Below are 8,401 nucleotides of genomic sequence, written 5' to 3'. Positions count from 1 at the left end.
GTAAAGCCCTGGTTTCCTAGGGGCGAAGTCGCCGGTCTTCGGCGTCGCTCCTCGCCGTGATGCTGAAATCAAAGTCATGTGATTCCGACGTATCCATTCACGACGTCGATTTAGCTCGGGCGCGCATGTGCAGAAGAATCAAGTTTTACACTCGGCGAGGAGCGTCGCCGAAGACTGGCGACTTCGCTCCTAGGAAACCAGGGCTTAAATTTTACTTAATCTTTACGCACTAGAAAGTCGCCCGTGAAGGTATGGCGGGTGAAAATTGCTTCTCTTCTACATTTTAGCGAAGCAATTCCCTGTTTGGTGATATTTTGATAGTTGAAATTTTAACCCTAACTCTAGTGGATTAACCCTAAACTCCATAGTAGATAGCGTTCATAATTGACCGCTTTTTCGTTTCTTTCTTCCACTGAAATGACACAGTCTTACCAGTTAAACAGTTAAGTTATCGGATAGCGTTCAGCCTTGTCTAAATAAAGCCTTTCCCTGCATGTCAAACATTACCAAAACACATTATTAAATTATCATGCCGTAGCGCGAGTTTTACTGTTGAAACACGCGCGTTACTCGATCATTGGCTATTATATATATGTGTGAGAATTCTCTTATTCGGAGTATTTTTTTCCAACCCTTTTTCTTTCTTCTTTTTTTTTCCCCTTCTTTTCCCTTTTTTTTTTGCTTCGGTGTCGTTGGACCCCCCAAAGGCCCGGGCCCCTAGTTTCCGACTCGGCTGACATGGCCTCATTTGTCGAAAAGCCTGAATATTTCCCGCGCCGTTTTTTCTTTTCATTACTACCTTGGAGTTGCATTAATTCTTATTGTGTTCTTAAATTTAGATGCAATGTTACAATTTCTTTTTGTACAATAATATTTTGTAATAAACTTTATTTTTTGCATGTTTACTTGTTTTAAAAGTATGCCCATCACTTTGGTCTCACCTGTGACCCATTGAGGTGCCCGTATTTGTAAAAATGTCAGCTGATGATACGTGCACTTTTATTTCATAACAGGGATGAAATACTTTACCTTTGCAAAAACCGCGAGCGAGATTTTCGAATTATAACTTTTCGACCTTCGGAACCCAGACGAATAACCTCAATATAAACACCTGTTCTCACGCAATAACGCAGAATAAGGAACAATTCATTAAAAACACTTTTATGCCACTGAATGTGATGTCTTGAAATCTCAATTCTCTACTTGTTTTTTCCCTCTCCAAAGAACATTTTTGAAATTTTATTAAGTTTCTTTTATTGACTTAACTAGCGGTACCCGCACGGTTTTGCCCGTAGTAGAAAATTAAAAGGTCAATTGATTCGGCTGTATATTTGCAAATAATGGATTTTGAATTTCTCCCCAATTTGCTATGTTAATTTGCTCGCCCACGGTTTGGTAATTTGCTCGTCCATGTTTTAGTAATTTACTCGTCAATGTTTTGAAATTCGCTTGGTTAAATGGGCTTAAAATTGGAATAGATAAAGAATAAAATCGAATTTTCGAAAAATCGCTTTAAGGTGCACACCCCTATGCTACGAACTAATTTTTTGTGCCAAATTTCATGAAAATCGGCCGAACGGTATAGGCGCTATGCGCGTAACAGACATCCAGACATACCGACTTTCAACTTCATATTAGTAAGGATAATGCATATTTTTTTCTATGTTAAGGGAAAGAAATGCAATGATTGACTTTTTCGGTCATTAGACCAACAGCTGTATTTCATGAAAAACTGTACTTTTCTTTTTTTTAAATGGACATTCGATTTTGAAAATATTCCTTTGCATGCTTGCCTAAGAAATGCTAATGAAGCAAAAATTTCGTTACAAACCTTGTTAGCATGTGATTTTCATTTTTCTAAAAATTTTGATAAATTGGACATACTTCATGCATGGTTGACAAAGTTACAGCTTTTTAAACTTGCTTAAGATCATTTTTTTAAATTTATCTAATCAGTTTTATATGATCCCAACGATTTCTCCTTTAACCTACTTGTTTCGAAGTAGTAAAGGATAAACCATGTTTCATACATTAACATTGTGTCTACCGACCTGGAAAAGTAAGATTTTCTTTTTTAATTTTGAAGAAAAGTCGCAGCGAAGTTTTTAATATCATATGCAAAATTTTGCAGTTGATGCATACTTTCTTAACAACAACAACAATTAACAGGATTGTGTAGTGTTCATATTTTTGAAAAACATAGCAGACTTACACTTGTCTTACACACATGTCTCTAGTATTAATAGTTTTTAAATACGAACGAGTGTTTAGTTCCCCCCCCCCCTATGGCTGTACGTGAAAAATTGCATTTTTCTAACTCCCATAAACACCATTCGGCTATTATACTGCTCTAAAAAAAATTCTGTGAGTGAAATTTCACCGGTTTGTAGCTGGGCCCACTAGCTGCTTTGCCCAACTTTGCACGGTCTATCGCGAAAATAAAAGTTTTGTCATGTGACGCGTGTTTAACAATTAGGATTGAAAAAAAAACAGTAAAATTTCCCGGCAGATTGCAAAGTGCGGAAAAATAGCCAAAAAGGAAACCTTTTGAATACCCTGAATACAGGAAAAGCCTCAAAACTGAAGCCCGAATTTTATTTGTTCACATTCGAGAAAAAAAATGGCAACAGATCTTTTTTCTCAATGATTTTCTTCACGCTACAAATTTTAATAAAGGCACTGTTGAGATGAAGCACTGAAAAATAGTTTGAATTGAGGAAAGCCTTCGAAAAATAGGGTTTTTATGTCGAAATCTAAACATCATAATTAAAAGTTATTAATTGATATCTCCGCTAATTATAATCGGAGGATTATGTTAAATAGCCAAACATATAGAGACGGAAAACTTACGAATCTGTCGATACCTGGTTCGATGATCAGTTCACCGGCGTTTGGAAGAAGTAACTCGGACATAGATACATAGATACATATTTTCAGTTTTTAATTATGTAAGATTCAATGTTTTTCTATCGCAATTGACTGACTAATATACTGTCTGATCATCGATTACATGGAAAGGCCGGTTTATTGGCGGAAATGGAACTATCTATTAGTTTATAGGGGTATTAGTTGGTTTCTTACAGATGTGCATTTTTGCCTCTCTATTATTTAGCCTTAGTTTTGTAAAAATGAAAATTTGCTCTCAGCAACATTTTTTAAATCTAAAATATATTCGATCTATATTCTCACGGCAAAAATTAATTGATTTTTTTTATTCACAACAAAGTTTTGAGCTTACCATTTTGCTTTTACGTTCCTGAACGAAATGAAAATATTTTATTTTATTTTTGTTGTTTCCATGGTAACTATTTTTGTTTTCCCTTATTTTATTTCAGAGAATGCAATAAATGATTAAGGCACTAGTGACAGTATAAAACGCGTGCATCAAAATCCCATCGTTATTTTCCCATCTCCCCTGTTAGATGTATTCAGATGGAATAGTCTTTACTTGGCAGATTGCCAAATTACATACAATCCGCGGTCAAACATTAATATAGATTATTTTGATAATCAACAGTTTGCAATAAAAGCAATTGCCAGTATGAAAAAGTGCCTGAAAAGAAAATTCAAATTCCATAACCAAACACGAACATTATACACGAACATTTGCTGCACGCAAAGCAAAAAGAAAGTGTTATAAATATGCTCATCATACTTTATGATCTACTCAGTAATCATAACCTACAAGCGTGTCGGAGTTTTGCTGTTAACATGAAACCAAAGACCGAAACCCAGATGTAACCTTTCATGTTATATTTAGAAAGTAAACTTTTTTCCGATTACGCCTATGAGCTAAAATAGTGAGAAACCCAATTTTAGAAAGCTTGAAATTGTTTTATATTTCTGTCTTGATTACTAAAGTTTGAAAAAAAAAAATGTGTTTGACGCAGAAAACGTTTTTATGAGAGCGGGGGAAGGATGAAGGGAGAGAGAGAGAAAACGACGTGTGGAGACAGGAGGAGGGGGGGGGGGGTCACACCTTTGATCAGGGTTGTAGTTTTGGCCGGACAAAACTGATTTTATCCAGGCCACTGGCTAAAACCGGTTAAAACCGGCCAAAACTGGATTTAACCATCATAGAACTGGTCAAAACTAAATTACATGAAAATAAACTTCTAATTTGTATGTATGTGAGAGATGTGTGTTTTGCAACTAATAAATCTGTTGGTTGGAAGTTGTTTAATTAAGCACAGCAATTTTAGTTAATTAAATATATTAGTGAAGTAATTTGCATTATTATAACAATAGTAGTGAACAAATTTTAACTTTCATCAAAATTAATAACTGAAATTGTTCACAACTAAAACAAAAGACATAAGGAATACAAAACAGCCTGCAACAGAAATATAGTAACGTTACAGTAGTGTTGTCTTTTAATTTTCAAAAGTGTTTTCCACCTGTACCTTTAGTTTTGTTTTCAAAACATGCCTATATGTTTCTAAGAGAAGTTTTTTTTTTTCTCTCATTTATTCTTCAAAATTACTTGAAATACTTTCAAATACTTTGTACATTTGTGTGTGAGAATTGAAATCTATCTTGCTTGCCATGTTTCACTCTACGACTTTTTTAATGTTACTGCATCTTTTTCATGTAAACCTTATCTTCTAAACATGCTGTAATTTCTACAAACTGTAAAACATACTATTTCGATAAATAATGAAAGATGATTGATTATGGTTTGTTTTGCATTTCTTTTTAATAGTTTATTATTTGGTTTTCATTTAAAATTTGATAATTATCTAAGCGGCCAAAACTGGATAAAACTGATTTTATCCTGGCCGGTTTCAACCGGTTTTATCTATGGTTAAAACCACCACTGGCCGAAACTCTCACAACCCTACCTTTGATCACACCTCCAAAAAATTTCCTTATTTGGCAAATTTTGTCTGTCAATTCGGCAAAATTTGGAGTTCTATTCGGAAAAATTGTCATCAATCAACGAAATTTGGAGTTAACATTCGGCAAACTGAGACTCAGGCCTCCCAAAAATTTAAGCTCGGAATGCCCCTGTGTGGAGAAAGTAGATTATATTCTGTGCTCTCTTGGCTGCCCTGACTAGCAAGACTAGGTATAAATGATAAAACTATAATATTATTGTACAAATATTGCAAATGGTTGCAGGCACGTGTAGTAATCTAATTAATCTAATAGAGTATAATCTGGGGTTTTATCGAAAGCAAAGTGCGATACTGTTTTTCCTACTTTAACAATATTTATCGGTTGCTGAAATGTTATCAGACTTATTGTTACCTATTATCGATTGATCTGTAATTTATCAGGGGAAACTCAAGTTTCTAAAGTTAATAACTAGTTTTATTCTAAAAAGATATAATTTATTTTTAATACATCCTTAGTAATTTCAGTAAATTTTCACACCATGAAAATGCCATTAAGTATATATCTGCTCATTAATTAAAATGACTAGTTCCTTTTCGTCTAGTCCGAATACATGCTACTGATTTTAACCCTCTGAACTTAGCTGGATTAAAAATATTTTTTTGCTGAGCATTTCTCTATCGAAATTGCGGATGGAGGCTGATATTACTGTAGATATTGCATTTTACTAATTGAAATGGAATCTAGTTTTGTTTTCTAGTCCTTATTTCTTTGATGTTCGATTGTTGCAAGGTGAAACTTGGTAACACAATTTTAGGTCATATTTTGATGTAACCTATATTAATTTGAAGAGCAAAATTTTCACCAATCGAAATAGTTATTGTTTACCATAAAACACTTGTGAAATCCAGAGCCACTTCACATTGAGATTTTATGCTACAAGTACGTTACTTTGAAAAAGTGGCACGACATCCAGAGTGTCATGAAAACCAGGTGTCGCGATAACGGGGTTAGACTGTATATTCAATTTTCTTGGAGCTCTAAATCCGTTATCTTACAGATAATTTGAGGGTTTACCAATTATATGGTGTACCCAACTGTCTACGCCACCCATGTGTTTTTCCCTTTGTCCTCTTCACCCAAGTTTCAACTAATGCGTATGCAAGTCCACGCAGGGATGCTTTCCGGTAATATTTCTTTCTTTTCTTGACACGCATCCGCTTAGACCGTTTCATCTGCTTAATTGATCCGAAAGCATTCTTAATGTCCTCTCAAGGATGAATGTATTTCCAGATGACTCTAAAGAAGATTACATCTGTCAAAGACCTTTTGTGGCCCGTGGGCGTGATCTATTGGAAATGATGACGGATGTCACGTGGTCCCTTTGTTCTTCTGACGATCCACTCTTTGACGCCGCGCTGGGTTATGATTAATTTCTTTCAACAGCAATCTTAGGATGATCCGTCGCCTCAGAGATGGCATGATCCTAATTTTGGCTGTCACCTAGTTCTATAATTGCGCCTTTTGTGTCATTCGGTACTGCTGGTGCATGAATACTAGTTTGGAATTAACGACAAGCAGGTTTTTTGAGTAATCTAAGATTGCTTGTTGTTATCGGTTGACAGAGGTTCATGTGAAAGGGTCACTTTTTTTTTGCTGGTTTCAGTGCTTACCGCCAGCTTTTAACTTTTGACAAAAGAATTGCCGGCGCCCTATGGTCTTCAGAACCTATTTGCATGCATAAATGACCTGAATACCTGAATTCAATCTTTTACTCAAAAACTAACAGATGCTGAGTTCCTCTGCAAATTCAGAGCGAGTGACCTCGGAGTTCTAAAAAATCCAGATGCATTAGTAAATCCACGAAAATGATTATCTTTTGCGAGGTGAAATATTTCGCACCATATTTTTATCTATAGCAGTTGTGCTAAACCTTTTTGTACCCGAGGGCCGGGGCCTCATATTGAAATGATTCTCACGGGTTAGAACACATAAATGCAAAAAATTTGAAAATTGTCCAAATAACATAGAAAAATATCGAAAAAGAAAGAAAAATAAAAACCAATAACTGTTGCTATTATTACTATGCTCCCTTTACTTAGTAGTACATTTGTTTTTCAGAAACTAATTTCTGAATATTTGACTCCTAATTTGTGTCACTGTTATTTATCGTGCTTTTCGATTTGCAATATTAAAAAAAAAAAAAAACCGGGCCGCACGAGCCAGCTTCACGGCAGTATGTGGCCTGCGAGCCGGGCACCACTGATTTATAATATTGGATGTGTGTATTTCACTAATTTTAATTCGTTTTTACTTCATTTCTAATTTTATTCTCGAAGAACAGTTTGAAGTTTTATCTATACAATTTTATTTAAATTTTTCGAAAAAATTTTGTTTCCCTCCACATTTGTAATCAACGTAAACATTTGCGCCGATTGTGTCAATTTGCATCCTGTTCCTCCGTGACTTGAAAAGCTCCGGAATTTCATTTTGTTTCGTAACGTCTTTTATCTACGTGGTTTATTTGCATGCAAGTTATTTTTTCTCTCTGTTAAATGTCCTGCTATTTTGCAAAAGTTTTGATCAGCTTTTCTTCGAAAATTTTTACAAGTACCCTTTTATTTGATTGGAGTATATCTGCACTTTGGAACAACAACAACAACCAATGTAAAAAATATCAGTTTTACAAAAAGTAGCCGTAAAGTGTCTTTTTTATTTTTCTGATTCTATCTATGACTTTCTTGCTTACAATAGGAATATACATGCAATTTCAAATTAATTTTAATTGTCCTTGAGCCATAAGAAAAACAAATCTTTAAAAAAATAGGAAATGTGGTTACTTGAACTCAATGCTAGGTCGCTGCATTACAATGGTGGTTTTTGCATCGAAACGTTTACAACTTCGTTGATCAGATTTCTATCACAAATATATTTGCTCAAAATCTGCCATAGTTGTTGATGTTGTTCCAAAGACTTTTATGAGCACGGAATTATGCGACTAATTTCCCAGTGGGATAAGTGTTTAAACAACTTCGGTCAGTATTTTTGAAGAATGTCGAATAGAATCTGTTTTATAGCCTCTGTCTCGTTATTTATTGACTGACTCTAATATCTCTGTTAAATGTGGACTAAATTTAGAGATGGCATTCTGCACTTTGGGAAATCGATTATCAAATATTTTTCTTCAACTCAAATCAGGGTTGGCCGAATTAGACCCAATAGGGTTGGACCCAGTGAGTTTTTTTTTTTTTTTTTGAAAAAACCATTTTAAAAAAACCATTATTTAGCCCACTTTTGGGTTTTTTTAAATTTTTTGAGAAGTTTTTAAAAAATTACTTAATTTAAATACTTTCACAATCTAAACTTCTTTTTTATTTGTTCTTCACCACAGTCAATGAACATAAAAAATGAATTTTGAACTTTAATAGTATTTCTTAAGTTTTAACGGCATTAAAAAATACTTCAAAGATTTTAAATAAATGTATTTAGCTTTTTTCTTTAACTGGTCAATAAATAACTCAAATTATCTTGACCAAGTCCTGTCACGTCTGATTTTCTCAACATT

Source organism: Uloborus diversus, chromosome 8 (genome assembly GCF_026930045.1).
Source record: "Uloborus diversus isolate 005 chromosome 8, Udiv.v.3.1, whole genome shotgun sequence".
Taxonomy (NCBI): domain Eukaryota; kingdom Metazoa; phylum Arthropoda; class Arachnida; order Araneae; family Uloboridae; genus Uloborus; species Uloborus diversus.
The sequence above is the reverse complement of the archived record's forward strand: the minus strand, read 5'-3'. Positions refer to the sequence as shown.